The following is a 20,370-nucleotide window of genomic DNA, read 5'->3' on the forward strand; positions in this document are numbered from 1 at the left end:
ATTTTGTATTCCAAAAAAATCTGTATTGAAAAAATATATGTATTTGTTTTTCTTTTGACGAGAATATGTGTTTGAATAAGCTTTACCGTAGTTGATCTCCAGCCGAATGTTTAGGGGGAGGTACATGTATTGGCGGTGTCCGTCCAATCGCACCAACATCTAGAGTTTAGGGGTTTATTGACATTATTTCTTCTGCTATTTAGACGAAAATCGCATTAAACACATGCTTATGAGTTTTTCTTTTCACCTATTGGGAGCACCGCGGTGATTTTTTAATTTTCTAGATCTGCGACTGTCTATTCCAAACATTTATAAGTTATAATTTTGGGATCATTTGTCAGTTCAGGAGTTCTAGGGTGAAATCAAAATTGGTCCTTGACCCTTAATGATGTGTAACATGGGACTTGAAGGTATCTGCCCGAAATATCTACTCTCAAAGCTGCACTCTAACAGATTTACCATTTTTACAACTTTTTTATTTTTGTCTTGGAAAGAGAAAATGTTTGATTAAACAACTTCAAACCAATGATATAAGGTTGCTGACAAAAATCAGATCGTAGATGTTCATATTTTCGTTCGAAAATTAATGTTTTATGGCCTAAACCCTTACTAACGGTTTAAGAAATATGCATAAAACATAATTTTTTTAACTTAAATACATATATCTGCGATCTAATTTTTTGTCAGCAGTCTTATTTAACTGGTTTCCATTAATTTTCGCAAAAATTGGCTCGTTCCAAGACAAAAAATAAAAAAAAGTTGTCAAAACGTTCAATCTGTGAGAGTGCAGCTTTAACGTCACCTCGATTATGTGAATATTTTGCCATGGTATTTTGAAACCAGCGGTTTTAAGTGGATTCCTTAGCGGACACAGAACGTTGATGGGCAGCCTTCCTTTCGGATACGGTGGTATTCTTTCGGGAAAGATAGATACGCTTAAAAGTACAACTTTTGCAATGGGAGATACATGAAAGCAGGTTTAAGAACCGACGTAGTTCTAGTTTATACCATCTAACACTCACAGTGGATATCAGACACTACCATTCAGAGATCAGGAAGAAGAATTCGTAATTGGGGACCATGGCAAAATAGCTGCGATCAACTTTCATATTCATAGACACGAAAAGAAATGATTCAGTGCATCGTATACGTTAATGGAACAATATAATTATGTGTTCCATAAATGTGTAATAATTACCACGGTAATGGACTTGTTCGACATAAATATATTTTTGTTTTTGGATTCACACGTTTGAATTAACCCCTTGTTTAAATGTTCAGTTTAATTATGTCCATGTGTGCATTTAAACACTTAATAATTAATTAACTCTCCCTTCTTAAGTGCTTCGTTAATGTTAACAGATCCTATACCGGATTTAATTTATTATAATAATTGTATTCTTGAGATAGGAGACTCAGCAGTAAACGTCCGGTTTTCTATCATAATTAAATTTTAAATACAAGATTGCAACTCAAAGATACAAGAACTTCAGTTTAATTTCAGTTACTTTTATTTGTACATATTGAAAACAAGAGCACCGCGAAACGGAGCATTATACGCCCGAAGAAGATTCGGCTTGAGGTCTTTAATTGCTTTAGTAGTAACCCAGTTATGGCCTGGACATGGAATTGCTAACGCCCCCCCCCCCCCATGGTGATTCTAGTGTTTGAGGTATGGACCTGGAAATTGCGAGCGACACATCCTTTTAATGTAATGATGCTTTGTATAAAGTTATTTGAAAATGACTTTATTAGTGACCAAGTTGTGGCCCGGACACGGATTTGCTAACGCACCCCCATGGTGATTCTAGTCTTTGAGGTATGGACCTGGAAATTGCGCGCGACACATCCTTTTAATGTAGTGATGATTTGTATAAAGTTATTTGAAAATCGCTTTATTAGTTACCAAGTTATGGCCCGGACACGGAATTGCTAACGCCCCCCCCCATGGTGATTCTAGTGTTTGAGGTATGGACCTGGAAATTGCGCGCGACACATCCTTTTAATGTAATGATGCTTTGTATAAAGTTATTTGAAAATGATTTTATTAGTGACCAAGTTGTGGCCCGGACACGGATTTGCTAACGCACCCCCATGGTGATTCTAGTCTTTGAGGTATGGACCTGGAAATTGCGCGCGACACATCCTTTTAATGTAGTGATGATTTGTATAAAGTTATTTGAAAATCGCTTTATTAGTTACCAAGTTATGGCCCGGACAAGGAATTGCTAATGGACGGACAGACGGACAGACAGACGATGGAGGCCATAACATAATACGACCCTTCGGGCGTATAAAAAGGCATTTTATTGACGATTTCGGTGCGCTCAGCTTTACCGATTAAAACAGTAGTAATATATGTACACTACGTTTATAGAGGGATGGCGATCTTCTAACCATGCTAAAAGTGACTTTATGCATTGATAAATACAATGGCATAGTAGAGCGATGCTTACCGCACATAGTACATTCAAGTTTCGTTTTTAAGGCAAGTAAAAAACAGCGAATTGCCTACACACTACTCCTATTTCTTTGGTGTAACTTCAATTTAAGAAAATAGGTCAAACGGTCAGTCAAGGTCGATTTTGAAATTTTGGTTTGAAAAGATAAGATTTTTCTTATATAAGTCTCTAGGAAACTAATTGTGACCCCCGGGGCAGGGCCAGTTTTGACCCCAGGGGCATACTTTGAACAATCTTGATAGAGGACCACTAAATGATACCATATTCAAAATATCAAGGGTCTGGACCTAGCGGTTTCAAACAAAAATATTTTCAAATATTTCCCAATAAAAGTATACAAAACCTGTGAACCCCGGGGCGTGGCCAGTAATTTACCCATGGGCATAATTAAAATAAACTTGCACAGGCAATTGTGTTCAGATGGATGCACGAACAACAGATACTTCTGGTCTTTGGCCAAAAGAGCTAAAATGGCCTTTGGCCAATAGATCTAAAAATCAACCAACCCCTTTAAACTGTAATTTTGATCTCTTTCAAAAAGGGCAAGGGAGAGTTCAACATAAAACCAACTACACAACAAAAAAACAAGTTGTCTCTCTTTAATCCTAGACTTGGCTATACATGTAGACTTAGCTAAAATAGCATTTTTGAATACTTTCAAGGGCCATAGTCTAGTCATGCATGGGCAGATCTGGCTGGTTTTCGAAAGGAACCAAGCTCTGATGAATATCTTAATACTGCATCGTGTTCACAAGTAATGCTTCAAGCCCGGAAATCCGAATGTGGGTTTTCCCAATATTTACGTCACGTGACACCGGTACACACAAAGTCAATTGATAGCGCCAAATTTAAACGCTGTTTTCATCTAAACAATCGTTATTTAAGAGTAAATAAAAACAAGATGGTTATTAAACGCTGCAGTTGGGGAACTTGCAAAAGTGACAGTCGGTATAAAGACAAGCCACACATTAAAGACGTTTTTTTTATGCCATTTCCTTCACTAACAAAGAGCCACGACCGTTGTAAACAGTGGATCAAAAATTGTTGCAGGCCACATCAGGACCTATCGGTTGAGAAAATTGGAAAACATCATATCGTATGCTCGAAGGTTTGTTTGTATGTTTATAGTGTATCAAATATGTAAGACTAAATATTGGTTAAACGAAGAATTCGTAACAATATTCGTAGCACTGATAACAGCACACATGAAAATATATTTCCATGCAACTTAAACATACCTGTGTTTCAGGATATAATTCAGTGCGAAAATAACCCAGATGTTAAGATAGAGAGTATTAGTAGCACAATAGACTTTGGAACACAGACATCTGATAACACATCGGTTGACTTAATTCACCATATTTTAAAAATAATGGTACATGTTTTCAATATACTGGTTTCCCAACAGTAGCACTTCTTCACTGGCTTTTTGACTGGATATTGCCTGCAAAATACTAAGCTTTGGGATGGTAAATACAATCCACCAAACCCGAGGGAGAAAAAGAACATCACAATCATTATTCATAGAAATGTTAATCTGTTTAGCTAAAATTCGAATGGGATTTGGAAACAAACACTTGTCTTACCTGTTTGGTGTATGTAGTAATGTCAGTCGATTTTTTAATCTCTTAGACCAATTTGCTACACCTGTCCAGTGTTTAAAGACTTTAATTGTATGGCCTTCAAAAGAAATAGTCAAAGTAAACTTACCCAAATCATTTGCTAGATATCCAAGAACACGTGCAGTTATTGATTTTACTGAGACTTTGTACAAACGCCATTAAGACCAGTTGCTCAAAAGGCAACATGGTCAAATCATAAGCATGCAAAAATACATTTCAAACAATTAATTGGAATATTTCTATCTGGGGTTATAACATTTTTATCTAACATTTACTCAGGTTCTATAAGTGATGCCAAAATTGTTTTAGGAGTTTTAGACAATATTGAAGAAGGCGATGATATAATGGCTGATCGTGGTTTTAATATAAGGCACTTGTTACTTCAAAAGAAAGCTACACTTAATATACCGGCATTTACACATGGAAAATGCCTCAGCAGTAAAGCAATTATACGTTCAAGATCAATTGCCTCTGTTAGAATTCATGTTGAAAGAGTTATCCGAAGAATGAAGACCTTTAAAATTTTGTCAGGATTAATTCCATTGAAGTTTCGATTTCTGTTGAGGCAAATTACAACAATTGTTGCAGTTGTTAGCAACTTACAGCCATGTCTCGCCGAAAGTATATGCCACTCTTGTTGCCAAATGTGTTTATGGGTATACATTCTTATTAGTTATTAAAATTAAGCATTTTATGTACATGTGTCCTTATGTCAGGGAATAATGTATACTTTTGTTTTAAATCAAAACTCAAAGTGGAAGTATGAAATCAATGTGTATGTACAATACTTATATTGGTAATAAATGTGTGATGATATTCTTGAACCTGAATTTTGAATTTCCACTCAACCATTCAAACCTACATCTTGTAGGTAAAGTCGGGTGCAAGTACACAAAAACAACTGGATCATTTACTCCCTCATTTAATAACTTGCTTTTTGTCATATCAGAAGATAGATGGAATATACAGCAGATGAAAACATTGAACAATGTTTAATGGTTATTATACATCAAATATGGTACGAAAGCTCATGCAGAAAGAGACTTTTATGTTTAAGAGACTTTTATGTTTCAATATGAATACGTTATTCAATAACACTTTAAACCAACAAACATTATAGTATTGTTGACAGAGCTGGATACAAATTTTGAAGCTAATATTCAGATACTATATTTTATCACAATTATACAAATGCAGTATTTGATAAAAACTTAGTAACAGTTACCTTCATCAATTCAACAAAGAACTTAAGACTGCTTACCAGTAGCAATTTTATAATTTAAAATGCAAATGACAAATTCTGACTACTAAAATAATTCACAATATCATCTTAAGGCACCAGATATACAATAATGAGATTCTTGGTGCTTAGTGATTCTATAAGATGTTGGTATCATTTTCAATGGCAATTTGAGTAGAGAAAGAATATGCAAGTTTTTTCACTAAAATATTAATACAAATATGATTTTTTGTTAAATTTAAAGATTGCTCCAATTGTATTTGAAATATTGAACAAAACAAACAATAACTTTGTCAGTGTGTAACATTGTCATTAAAAGCTGGCTAGCATATTGCAATTGTGGTTGTTTTCCTTTGACCATAACATTGAATTGTAGATATATTGCCTTTGATGGTTTTCATGTATAAATATCAGGAAAGCAATATACTTGCATGTACAAATTATACCAAAACAAGAGATGTTTGTGAAACATTATGCCCCCCCCCTGAACGCCATGTTGTCAGGATTATATGCACAATTTAATGAAATAAGCATGGACCAAAATGACAGCTGATTTGTCACTGACACTGGATGCTGTTGAGGCAGTTTTAAAATTATGACCATTTAAAGTGTGAGGATAGAGTGCGTTATGACCATGACCTTTGACCTCAAAATCTATAGGAGTCATCAGCTTGTCACCAAGAACCTTAATGTCAAGTTTGAAGGCCATGGGTGCAAGCATTGTCAAGTTACTGTGACCTTGACCTTTGGCCCAATGACCCCCAAAATCAATAGGGGTCATTTACTGGTCAGGCCCAACCATCATGTCAAGTTTGATGACCATAGGCCCAGGAATTGTCGAAATTACTTTCAAGGTCACTGTGACCTTGACCTTTGACCCCTAAAATCAATAGGGGTCATCTACTGGTCAGGCCCAACCTCCAAGTCAAATTTGAGGGCCATGGGTGCAAGCATTGTCGAGTTATCACTCGGACAACCTTTTACCATTCAAGGTCACTGTGACCTTGACCTTCAGCCCTATGACCCCCCAAAACAATAGGGGTCATCTACTAGTCATGCCCAACTTTCATATGAAGTTTTATGACCATAGGTCTAGGCATTGTTGAGTTATCACTCGGACAAGCTTTAAAATTATTTTACCATTGAAGGTCACTGTGACCTTGACCTTTGACCTGATGAGCCCTAAAATCAATAGGGGTCATCTACTGGTCAGGCCCAACCTTCCTGTCAAGTTTGATAACCATACATCCAGGAATTGTTGAGTTATCACTCGGACAAGCTTTGTTCTACTGACGGACCGACCGGCCGACCAACATGTGCAAAGCAATATATCCCTCTTCTTTGAAGGGGGGCATTATGATATGGTATCACAAGGCATCAAAATGAAATGGATGGAACAATACAGAAATGCCATTTGTGCACCGTATACCTTAAAGATATAAATTGATCTCACAAGAGCAACAATCTTTAACATATGTTCTAGATTCCAAAAAATACAATTATGTTAAAAAGTTTTATCAAAATAACAGTTGTAATAGCACTGTAATGTTGTCTACATGACTTGATCACAGGCAATGTATTTGTCTTTCAATTTGTATAGCATGTTTTTCAGAAGAGGAAAGTATGCATCAGTGTAAAAATTTAACAACTTATTTTTAGAATTATTCCAAAATGACTCATCCAAGTCAACAGTTAAGGAACAAATGCCTTTGTGTGTACCCAACCAACACATATTTCGTGAGGCCAGTTACTCCCATCTGTCCTTGTACTTGGTCAAAATATGCATGTGAACGCCTCAATATTAAATTATTGTTTTCATCTTCAACACAGACATTTGAAAGTTTCAAGGCATTTTTAGGGTAAAAACACTTATATTTATACATACACTTTATTTCAATCAAAAATTTCCCACATATTTTGCAGTCAACTATTCCATCTGGTGAACAAGCTAAAACTGGGTCTTCATTAGAAACAACTAGCCCAGGAACTTTTACAGAACAATGTTTATGTTTAAACCTAGAGGTGTCTTTATAAAAATGTCACGGGCTTTATTTTCAAATCACTGTTGAAATAATATGGGGTCTGGTATAGAGTTTTCGGCAAACACTGAATTATTTTGTAAAGCAATTTCTGTTTGATGTAAATCAGTTGAATGCAGTCTTCCTCGTAACTGGGTTGCCCGAAGTCGGGGACAAGTTAATACTGTTTTGGACGAGTCAAAATTCCTAGGTGGTTGCCCGAACGGGCAAGTGCATTTTTCCGAAATTTAAAGCCCTGTTTTCATAATTTCTTCAGCAACAATTCAAAAAACCTAAATGAACGTTCTAAACATTAGCTTTCGTATATTTATGCATGAATTGGTGACGTCACAGCATTCCATATGCTCAGCATTTGTAGTATTCAATTTATAAGTGCCTAAGCGTCTGCCAGACACGTGGACGCTTATTAATTAAATATTTCTCTTATTAGTGTTTTTTTGTTTTATTTTTTTTTAAATTATTTTGGGCAAGTAAAACTGTTTTTGGGCAAGTGGTTTTCTTCTATTACTTGCCCAAAAGGACAAGTGCTGAATTTTTTTTAAGGCAAAGCCTGTGAATGTGTTATTTTATGAAAATTGGATGCAGTTAATAGTCCTTTTCAGGGCACGTAATCCGCAGGCTGTTGGCTGAAGACTTTTCACTTTTTCAAGGAAATTTTTTGGATCAGGCACTGGATACTCGTCAGACAATGGCGAATACAGTGGCATTGCTGTCTGTGTGCTGCAAACAGGAAACAAAAACTTTAACTGTAGACATGTAAGAAAAGGCTAGAGAATAAACATACAATGCAGGAGAAATTATTTTTTTCAATACTTACATTAACTCAAAATAGGTACTTAGCCTGAGCCAATCACTAATACAGACACAGCCTGGTTAATTTTAGAAAACATTTAGTTCACCTATTACCTCTGACTTAAATTCATATGGTGGGTGCTTAATATAGAAATTATCTTAAAGTATATTAAACTAAAGACAAATGAAATATACCTGGGCTCCGCCATAATTGAAGTCTCAAGTTGTGAAGCAGGGATAGGTTTGCCAAGTTGATTTGCCTGAGAAGCATGCCGAACCCACATTCATGAACCTGAAGTGCAGCTGGTCTTCTTGAAGTCTTGTACAAAGTCAAGGACTTCGAAGAGGGTTGCCACAACATGTCTACAGCATCCATCAATGCTATTAAAAAGCCATGTTATTAAGTTGAGCAGCCACAAAACAACCATGCCTAAACAAACTTACAGATAAATATATGGCATAAAGTTATATCTTATAATTTGGAGTGGGTTTAAATAACAGTATCAATAATTAAGCTATGATAAAAATATGATCTAAAATAACAAATTCAATATTAGATTATATCTTTGGATGTCTTTTGTATAACTCAAACAATGTTCACAGTACTGAACCGTTATACAGATCAGAGAATACAAGTTATCCAGGGCTGGTTAGCTCAGTTGGTAGAGCATTTTTTGTGCACAAAGGAGGTCCTAGGTTCAATCTCCAGACTGGCTGCAAACTCTTCTGAGTATGTGAGAAATTGTGTCCAGTACCCCGCATGTTAGTGAGACTAAGACACTGCAGTTAAACAAATATAGCCAGTGGTTATATGGTCCAGTAAGATAGAGGGGATCTTTATCACGATACTATTAATAAATTATATCAGTTATTCAGGGCTGATTAGCTCAGTTGGTAGAGCATACGACTTCCAAGAACTGCTCCCTGGTCTGATTCCCAGGACTGGCCACATACTTTTCGGAATCTGTGACAAGTATTTATAAATGAAGTGAAGTTAAGGAATAGAAAATTAGACCATTACCCTCCTTTGCAACTGCAATAAGCAGATTGAACGGATCCCTCGTCACTATTCTTCACCAACAGCTGTAGTTGCCTCTCTTGGTTATTGGGTCTTCATCATTCGTCCGGGGTTTCACATTGGCCTTCACAGCAACAAAGGCTGCAACAAAGAATAAAACATTCATTTTATGCATTATTGATTCAATATGCAGCTGAATTGTTTTTACTCACAATGATGGCATAACAATTAATCAAGCTTCTGATAAAACAATTGAAAAATACCCTTTGCTGTTAAACTTCATGATATTTGCACACATGGAATTTGTATGTTATTTAAAAAAATATTTTTTTTAAAAATGGTGGTAAATGTACATGCATAATTACAAGATTTTTATAAAAAGAATTACATAACTACCACTATCATCATGACCATCATCATCATCATCATCATCATCATCATCATCAATCATCAATCATCATCATCATCATCATCATCATAATCAAAGTAAATATATAACCACTATATACTGACAGAGTCTTAACAGTATTTGGATATGGCACCGTCTCAATATCTCGTGTATAGCCTTCTTGGAACATGAATATTTCTCAAACTGGTGATATGACCTTAGGGAGGCCTTGTCATAGTTATAAAACCTAATTAAGATATTATAAATGTCAAAAATTGACAGCACTGGCACGATAGACAAATCGGTAGCCCCGGACAGCCGTTGTGGAGACCCAAGGCACATGTCATTCAGCATCAGGGCTCATCCTACCAGGCGACTTAGGCGATTAAGTCACCCTGCCCTCGGCAACTTCGCTATTTTCTAAGATCAAAGCGAAGTCAACTTCGCCGACTTTTTCAAAGATCAAAAAGTCGATATCGCTAAGAACTAACGCTTGTCAAAACAGAGCGACTCCGCCTTCCGCCTGTCAGCTCAGTTGACAAACAGCCAAACGTGTTAAACATAGTAAATATGCTCCATTGACTTCGGCCAATGAGAACGCTTGTTTTATTCAATCGAGGCACGTGTTTGCACCATTGACTTTGTGTACATGCGCTACGTCATCGATGTAATAAAATTGTAAGGAATTAATATTTACACTTGCCGATGTTTGTAAATGTCAATTTGTGCCAATTAGGATTTATACTTTATGACAATAGCGGTTTATATGATGTGCACTGATGACAAATGAACTTAATTGGATGTGATTACTGCGAAGTTAGCGAGAAGAGCAAGTGCGAATCACAGTTCCAGGTTTGTTGTTTTTTATTTCAGAAATGCTTCCATTATTTTTTCTTCGAACGGTTCACATCAATATGAGATATTTTGCATTCTGTTTAATAGTAATCATGCTTTCTACGTGGCTTCTGCGGGATTCCCCAGGCCTGAAACGTAAAGCTGACGATGTTGATAGTGATGACATGATCGACAGTTCAAATAAGAATCATTCAAAAAGTTAAATTATCAAAATAATTTCAGTTGGTATAAACAAGATGCAGATAAAAAATGGCACTGCGAAGTTTGTAGATGTGCTAAGTTGGACAACGCCTACACCCTTGGACATGACCAACCAGCAAAAACAACCAATCATCAGAGACATGGCTTGTGTAAGTATTTATTAAAACAATAGAAGCATTGTTAAGTCCGCAGATAAATAAATTCAAAGTGGTATTAATTTTAAGGTGTCTGGTTTTATATATTTTAAAACATGTTGTAATATATGCCCAAATTATTTTAAATGACAGCTGAAAATGATGAGATACTGTGAAATATTTTTAAAGAAGTATGTGTATTTTCAGCAAATCAGCACAAGGCCGCCTTGGAGAGACAGTTCTGCGTTCCCAGGAACCCATGAGGAAAATCGTACTGGCCAAACTGTGTAAGGATGACGAGCTTGACCCCAAGCTCCTTAAGACTGCCTACCACCTGCCTAAGCGGGAGCTCCCCAAGGAGGAATTTCAGTACCACCTCCAGCTTGCCGGGGACATAGGTGCTGATCTTGGCCATCTCATGAATGGGCCCTCACCCTCTTACACATCAAACAAGAGTGTAACTGAGTTACAAGATGCCATCATGTATTTAAATTCTGATATATATGTATGTGTGCATGATAGGTTAACCGTTTGCATGTAATAAAATGTTTGAAACTTGACTTTTTTTAAAGGTATATACAACAAATTAATTCCAACTAAAAACAACCTGTATGACTATTTTAAAAACAATTTAAACACCTATTTAAATGCATAGAAAAGTTGTCCAGGACACACCAGAACCCACCATTTGACATTTAAAATCTCAAAATTTTCCGACCTATAGGAGGGGGAACCCCCCTCCCCCATTCTCAATTCTCCCTAAAATTTCTGTCTAGGATGAGCCCTGAGCATCAGCCTCTGACTGACAACTTCAGGACGATCTTCCAAAAATCCATTGGGATCAACCTCAATCCTCAGCTCTTCTGCCAAACTACACAGCTCTACTAACGCAGGCTTCCTAAAATCACTAAATGTGACACCCCTTTCACTCAAATAACGCTGTACAAGTCGGCAACAGAACGGCTACGAAACAGAACAGTACTCATTTTGATAGATATGCAAATGGCGGTCGTATTTGTACCGGCTTCACATGACCAAATTATTGGAAAAAACCCAAGTGAGTCATTTCCGGGTCACGACTATTGTTAACAAACGCACTGACGCACATACGATGTACACCACGCCAGGGACTCACCTTCATCTTCAGTTTAAGGGGTTTCAGGTGCTGCAGGGCCTAAACCTTTGCCAGCTGCTAATGCCTTTCTCTTCATTTTGTATCTTTTTGGCTGCAGACTGAAAAAATTTAATCCACTTATCGTGTCATGGCTGCTTGTCAGAAAGGTTGAAATCAATTATAGTTAATTTCAGTTAATATTAAAATATCATTATACAATGCAGTTACAATCCACATCAAACTACATGTATCCAGTGTGTTTCGATTACTTTTTGTGAATCATGCTTTTTAAAGGACAATAATGGCAGGAAATTGTGAAAAGTCAGAATTTAAAAGCAATTGTAATTGAAACATTCCATTAGTCATTGCATATCAGGGCTTTTTCTGCCCAATTTGGGAAAAAGACCCTAGACATTTTGGGAAATTTTGCGTCGTGAAAATGCCAAAATTGGGAAATTTTACAGTTAAAAGAAAAAGCTGTCTAGTCTCCAGCAAATTAGGAAATGGATTTATTTTAGTTTATTTCCCTTTAAAAGACCCAAAATGGCTGAAATATCAATCCTTGGGTGTAAATATCTATTGCAATAAATTAAACATGACAGATAATATTTCATACAGATATCTGAATGTGATGAAAATCAATGATTTCCGAATTCAATTATCAAAGAAACTTTACATCACATAATTGATATGATGTTGAAAATGATCCAGTACATGTAAAAAGACTTTCTAAAAAAAAAAAAAAAAAAAAAAAAAAAATTGATTGGGATTTTTTTCTGAAGATTGGGAAAAATATCTTATATTTTGATTTGGGAATGGGTCCGATAGTCGGACCCGTGGGTACTATAGAAAAAGCCCTGCATATATGTGTACCTTCTATTCCCTGGTACTGCACAGTACAATCATTTACATGTTGCTCATGTTGTTACTTGGGCTGCCTCCAAGGATGGCTCAAGACACCTGAAGTGAAACAAAGCTCTTCAGAAGGAATATGAATTGCAAGAAATTATACAACTTTTTAACAATTTTAATACCATATATTGTTTTTGAGGAGGTTTATGATTCATGAACATCATGTTTATGTTTAAGAAAAGTTATTCCAACATATATTTATCCATATTGAATACAAGGTTACCTGCAACTTAAGGATAAGATAAGGAATACTCAAGTAAATGAGCAGACAAAGTTAATTTGGCAACATTTTGACTTAATAATTGGTTCCTGTCTTTTTGTCAAATAAGGAAATAGACAAATGCACCTGATCCAATTCAAGTGTGAAATAAGGGCGAGGGCAATTGATTACCCAGTTTCAAACTCTACCTAAAGATCATCAAGAATATCATTCTTATCAAGTTCCATGAACATATACATGTAGTCATAAATGTAGCCTCTAGAGTGTTAACAAGCTTTTCCTATTATTTGACCTGGGCACCTAGTTTTTGACCGCATATGACCCAGATTCGAACTTGGCCTAGAGTTAATCAATATAAACATTCTGATAAAGTTTCCTGAAGATAGTCATAAATGTGACCTCTATAGTGTTCACAAGCTTTTCCTTTAATTTGACCTGGTGGCCTAGTTTTTAAACCCAGATGACCCAATATCGAACTCGTCCAAGATTTTATCGATGGTAACATTCTGACCAAGTTTCATTAAGATTGTGCCAAAATTGTGACCTCTAGAGTGTTAACAGTCAAATTGTTGACGATGGACGACGACGACGGAAGACTACGACGGACACAGGGCAATCACAATAGGTGAGCTAAAAATGCTATCTAAATCAGTTGATAGGTAGGATTCATTGCGTAACTCCTCATTGCTAGTGATATAACATTCAATGCTGTTTAATGAAATATATGGACAACAAATTAAGCATCTCCAGTGAAAAACTCCCCAAAGGATCAACCTATTTTTTTGCTTGAGAAATAGCCATGCAGTGAATTTTTTGGAATTATTTTTACTGCCTGTACCTTGCAAGTTGGGAAAAAAGTCGATTTTGGAAAACTACAAAATCAGGCCAAAATAGCTAATATACATGTTTTAACTTTTTTATGCATACATATTATGCTGTGAAAGAGTAAGTCTTGTAGATTTTGTTTATATTTCAAGAAATTCATTGTTTTTATAATCATGAATGTAATCTGCATTTATCAAATTGGATTTTTTTTTTAAATTTTAGGAAAAATGGACAGCCTTTAGAAGGCACTAAATTGCATAAAAAATCACTGCCAAAAAAAATTGCCAGGCCTTTTTCTGGTCATCTCACAGGTCAGAATATCTGACCCAATATATATTCTCAATGCAAAATATGCATATTTTTTCCCAATTTTAAAGAAAAAAACCTAAATGAGATGAAATCTCTGTCTGGAACTTTGCAAGCCCGGCTTCTCGACTTACACCTTGCTAGGATTTTAGTACAGGAACAATTCATTCGGAAAAATCATTCATTAACAAATATAAATGTAATTATCAGCACTTTTGGTTGACATTCATGGCTACATACACTAATTTCACAGAGAATTGTTGCCCATAATGATGATTTTGTTGATTAATTGTATTCCCAATTTTTACAGAACTAATTTTCGCAAGTACTTTATCCCAAATTGACAAAAAAGACCTGACATTCCCAAATCTGTAAATCTCATTTTGCAAAATTTCCCAATTTGTCTAGGGTCTTTTTTTAGTAGTTTATCAGTAGTTTAAAATAGATTTAAGTGCACATTATACAGGCATTATTACACAATGTTTGAATCAGCTTGGCACCAGATAAAAAAATCATAAAGCCATAATCAGATCTACCACACTGTGGTTGTTTTAAAGATACCTGTGATTTATTGCAACCCTTTTGCTACCTGTAATAATCCCTTGTATACATTATCAGCTTCCAAGGTATATATAATTTTCACCTACTGTAAAACTGTTTCAATGAAAGTGTTTCATGAACCTCATTCATAAAGCCTAAATTGGTAAAAATGTTTTCCATATATATAATTGAAAAATAGTTTGATTTTCGTAACTAAGGTTTATCATTACTCATAAAACTCTTGAGTTACTGATGTGATTCATCTGATGAACATGATGTGCACATTGTGACCAAACATTGTCATTTAATTTCATCTTTATAATTTATTCAACAAGTACTGATTAGTGGCTTTCATATAATGATCATACTTGCCTATTTCATATTTGAAGATATGTTTAAATGTGTCAAGGTGTCCAGATTGTTTTTAAGAAAATTTATAAGAGTTAAAAATTTATGACAGATTTTTTTACTCTAAGGTTTGACCTAGTGTTGTTCAACAAAAAATGCAACAGTGTTCTCACAAGTTTCATAACAACTGGATAAAATAATATGAAGTTATGACATGGAAAAATAACTTCAATGCCAAATTGTTACCAAAATACGCCCACCCACCCAACTTTGAAACTTTTAACATTCTATAACCCGTAATTTTGGTGAAAAATCACACTAAAAACAGAAATTGAGCTAAGGAATAATGTGACAAAGTTTCATTATGTTTAAATGATAAACAAACTAACTTTAAGTCCAGAAATGCAATTTTTAGCTAATTCAAGGGCCATAACTCTGTTTTTATTATGTGCAGTGGGACACTAATCCCCATTGGTGCACAACTTCATCACCCCAACAACACTCTCCCATCATTTCATCACTCTTGGTCATTTAACAAAAGAATTGCGTGATTCATGGTGTAATTATTGGGTAAAAGCAAAGTTGGGCTGGTTAAAGTGTGTGGAGTCCATTTTTTTTAACGACACATTTTTGTAAATTCATGGGCCATAACTGTGCTTCTAATAAGTGAAGCAGGAGACAAAACTCCAGGTGCACAATTTCATCATTCAATTAACATTCCCCTAAGGTTTAACAACTCTCCAGGTTAGAGCTACAGTAAACTGTTTTACTTATATAAAGTGTATTGAGCCTGTATGCAATTTTGTTAATTGTAGTGAAGACCTTGGTTTCATTCAATAAAGTGTAATTGCGATTGTTAAAGTTTACAAGCAAACTTAAGTGCAAACACAGACATCGCGAAAACCGTCGGTCCGACGGTCCTGAACGGTAAATTTTGACTCGGTCAGACTAAATTTGTGATTTGGGTCGGTCCGTCTGACCAACAGTTTTCACGGCCAGATGTAAAAAATAATGAAGATTTAATTTTTACCAATTATCAAACACCAATTGATCAAAGTAAGAATAATTTAGTTTGTTTAACAGAAAATCACGTTTTTATCAATGATATTAACAAATAACTATTTGTTTACGAATCTGATGTCGTTTTCCGGTAGTGTAAATGTCGGAATGCGTACCGCACTAAGTCAAACACTATGCAGCATTTGCCTTCCTATTGCAATACATTACTGTATTACAATAATGTTTACTACTGTGTATATATCCCGCGATCTTTTGAAACGCTAAAATGAAAAACTTTTGTCATGAACATAGGAATTTTTTAAATGATAGTTCCAAATGTTCCAAACAATAATCTTATCCTTTGGAACATGTTATTCGATTACGAAATGGTCTGAAAAATACACATTGCCAACAAATGGACTAATCAGAATTTGCATTACGATGAAGTGTGAGTGTCAAAAAATGGCTACCTTAAATATTTATATTCCGGGGCAAAACCTGGCAAATGAAGCTCTGTGAACTGTTATTGAGCTTACTTTAATCATACATGTGATAACGTCCGGGATCATCTCGGAAATCGTATCTCTGTCACGGAGGGTGCATGTTTATCCTGGAGTCATAAAAAAAAAAAATGAAAAAATCGGAATCGATTATCTTAATTTTACCAATGTAAGTCAGCTATTTTGCCTGTCCGGGACACTGGTTGTAAAACACTGGACATGTTGACACTAATCCGTTAATTGGTACGTGTGTCATCGAGGTCATCGTCAATCACCCAATAATTGATCTATTGGCCTATTCTTGTGCTTAACGAGTCGGGGAGGGTTCTTGTATACAAATTCATTGTTTTCATATGGATTTGTTTAGTCTTATGAATGATAGCTTTTAATTGATGAATTGATATTTTTCACACATTTTACCGACGAACGAGCATGAAGGTTAGTTCAAAGAAAGTGACAAAATGAGTAAAAAAACAAAATTAAAACACGGAAAACATCCCATATTCCATTCAAATTTCAAAGTTGATACGTCGTTATACTTTAAACAACTTGAAACAACTTACACGTCCATAAGGAATTTTAGTGTTTTGAACTTTTTTTCGAACTATCGTTGTGTATATTATTCATATCTTGGATTATCATTGGCTTTGTGTGTGTATTCAAAAGTGGTGTTAAGTGTAGTGTGGACAATGTCCAAACATCCAGCAGATTCTACGACTTGCGTCGGTAGCACCAAGAAGGCGAAACGTTTAAGCCGTTACCAAGACAGCTGGGCAACTGAGTTCAAGTACGTCACCGTCAGCAAAAAGGGAACCGACTACGCCCGATGCACAGCATGTTACACAGACGTTTCCATCGGCAGCGGTGGTAGAAACGACCTGACACGCCACCTCACCAGCAAGTCATAAATTGCAAATGGTTTAAATGTGATGAAAAATAAATATTTTGTAAGGCATGTTCTCAAAAGCACAGGAAAACAGGTGCCCGTATAGTTGTTTATTTCCAGTTTTGATGAAACCGAAAGTAGACTGCTAATCCTCCTGGTTAGCACGTCATTTAAAGCCTGGGAAAATATCTGGTGGTTTTATTTATTCAAGAAAATGCAGAAAATAACAAACCATGTCAAGTAAAAAATACGTCTTGGCAGTCAAAATAGGTACATTTTACTGACGTTAAAAACTACTAAAATAGCCCCAGATATGCTCTAGAATGCACCACAGACGTTCCCCATTTAAAAAAAATTCCGTGGGGGGGGGGATGCCACCAGACCCCCCTAGTGTGCGTTGACATTACGACGAGTGTCCCGGAATCGACCCAAGAAATTATCACATGTATGCTTTAATATACCAAATAGCATAGGTTATTTGTGACAATAACCTCTCCTTAAGGTATAGATCTGCATAACTCGTATATTCATCTAAGAAAGTGGGTTTTAAATTACCTTCAACTACAGCAAGCATGCTCCTGGCCTCTAGTCTAAAATAATAGACGTGTTATATGGGATTCTTCTAACCTCTAACATCTAAACGGGAGCGTGCAAAAACGGGGTTTTGAAAAATATTGAAATTGAATTTAGAAATTAGAGAAGTATTTTATGTTTGAAATAGATAATAAAGGTTTATATTCATATTTTACCATGTAAATGCAAAGATAGTTTGCACAAAACAAGCTTTAAATGCATTAAAACACAGAATTTACCTTTCCAATAAAACGAAACTTGACTAACACAGACAACAATTATGCCAATCGTAACGACTCAGCAATCTCGGCAAGCTTCGAGTTTAAATCCTCGTAAATACAATTGTAACATCTAGGCCATCTCCGAGGTGTTCTGATTGTTGTAAAACTGTGAACCGCAGCCATGCAAGTGTCCTTCATGTTATGTTTTGACAATATGAAATGAAACCAGGACCTGGCATAATTATTCGTTGTATATTTATTTTTTGTGTACGGAACTAATATAAAATAACATTATCTGGTAATATTTTTGTTTTTATGATATTTTAGTGATGCAATATGCTTTAACCCGGATTCCTGATCGGAATAACTACCCACTTTTGGTACAAAACAATTTGTACGTGAGGGATTTGCCATATCAAAAATCGTAAAAAATCAGTCAACATACAACTATTTGGACTACCTGGCATCATGCCTCGGATTCGTCTCCCCTTTTCCAGGTCCTGGTTCCCCGTTATCCCCCTTGGAATAATCTACTAGCGGATACTAGTACCGAAAGATTACACAATACTTACATGGGATCTGTCATTCTTGGCTAGGAAATTTAACAAGTGGGATTAGTCATTCTAAAATGCCGTTTAGGCTTTTTTTTAATGATGGTTTATTTAAAATATCATTAAAAAAAAGCCTGGACGGCATTTTAGAATGACTACAAATGGGATATGATTATGAACTCGTCGAGTCGCCAAAACAAAAACAGACTCTGTAGCGACTGTTTTTGTCGACTATTTTAATTAGTGAAAGCTCACCATCGGCTTCCACATTAAACTCTTCATTTCAACAATCATTAAAAACACACCACGTGTCTCATCATACTTACTTACCGACAACGCATTTCGTCCAATATTCAGCCATTTTTGTTGCATTCAGCATCATCACGGAACATTCAGATCACCTCGGTTATTTCACATTGATTTTGAGGTGTTCCAAATGCACAGCGCTGAATGGTGCTAAAACCCGGTACCCGGTTCCCAAAATCGCCCGGTACCCGTTATCACTTTACGATACCGGATTATGTTGATACCGTGCTGGGTGATATAGGTTGATTATCATATGATAAATCCCGATATTACATGACCTGGTATTTATTGGCTTCTGAAGTTATGGTTTTCAGATAATGATCGGTGGTTTTGAAGGCATATTTTATTATATAGTTTTTTGCTGTACCTGTCTAGTGATAAAGTTATACATATTTCGCGGAATGCAAAGTAATACAAACATCCAATTTAAAAAAAATCATATTTTATATGTTAAATATCTTTGAAATTATACGAAAGGTAAATGCCAAAAAGTATATGCATATAATTGTTTATAATTATATAGCACTGCAGTATGCATTTTCAAGCAATGTTATAATTTAAACATATACATAATGTTTAAGTTCACAAACATATAATGGAAAATATAACCATGTAGTGGACTTAATAAAATATTTTTTTTTATGCTGATTATAGAATAAATGAAAGTATAATTATATTTAAACTTGCTGTGAAATGTACTATACAGGACAATTTATCCATCAAGTCAGTATTAAATGTGTTTTTTTTGTATAGGTATATATACATCAAGGTGTATTCTCACTTTCATATCAACCATCATGCACGCTAAATTGTGTGAAACTTGATTGATGTTTTTCCTTTTTTTCTTCTGTTCTTTGCATTTTTGAGTAATTTCTAAAAAATCTGTCAATGATACAAAATTCATTTAAAAAGCGCTATAAATGAAACTTTATATATTTTGATTGTTTATGTGTGTGTGTGTGTGTGTGTGCGTGCGTGCGTGCGTGCGTGCGTGCGTGCGTGTGTGTGTCAAAAATAAATTTTCTGTTCTGTTCTGTTCATCAACGCGTTGGCGAACACAACTGGCTTTCACTTTTGTGTATTTGCATGCGACACATTGCCACTTCCACAGCACCATATGTCTTAACTTTTTAAAGATTTTGGTACGCCCGGAAAATATATGTCGCCCTTGACTAGATTTCGATTTTTCGAACTATTTTATTTTCCAAACAGTAAACTAAATGTTCTTACATTTATTTGACGTCGAACGTTGTGTTAAAATTAAACTTGTTGGTGTAAAAAATAATTCGACTGCATTTACAATTGCATATAGATCGCA

The 20,370-nt window shown here is 35.5% G+C and overlaps 1 long non-coding RNA gene across 2 annotated transcripts; it reads right to left on the bottom strand.

Annotated features, from left to right (window-relative positions):
* Positions 1-4,990: 4,990 nt before the first annotated feature.
* LOC128233742 (uncharacterized) lies at positions 4,991-19,182 on the bottom strand. Of its 2 annotated transcripts, none has more exons than XR_008260764.1 (6): positions 19,077-19,182; positions 12,739-12,825; positions 11,887-11,984; positions 9,177-9,314; positions 8,351-8,536; positions 4,991-8,083 (listed from the first exon to the last, which is right to left on the bottom strand). It is a non-coding gene; the product is annotated as an uncharacterized LOC128233742 (long non-coding RNA). The 2 variants fall into 2 exon arrangements; XR_008260765.1 differs by lacking the exon at positions 19,077-19,182 and adding an exon at positions 18,214-18,339.
* Between the last annotated feature and the right edge of the window lie 1,188 nt (positions 19,183-20,370).

Source organism: Mya arenaria, chromosome 5 (genome assembly GCF_026914265.1).
Source record: "Mya arenaria isolate MELC-2E11 chromosome 5, ASM2691426v1".
NCBI classification, from domain to species: Eukaryota; Metazoa; Mollusca; class Bivalvia; order Myida; family Myidae; genus Mya; species Mya arenaria.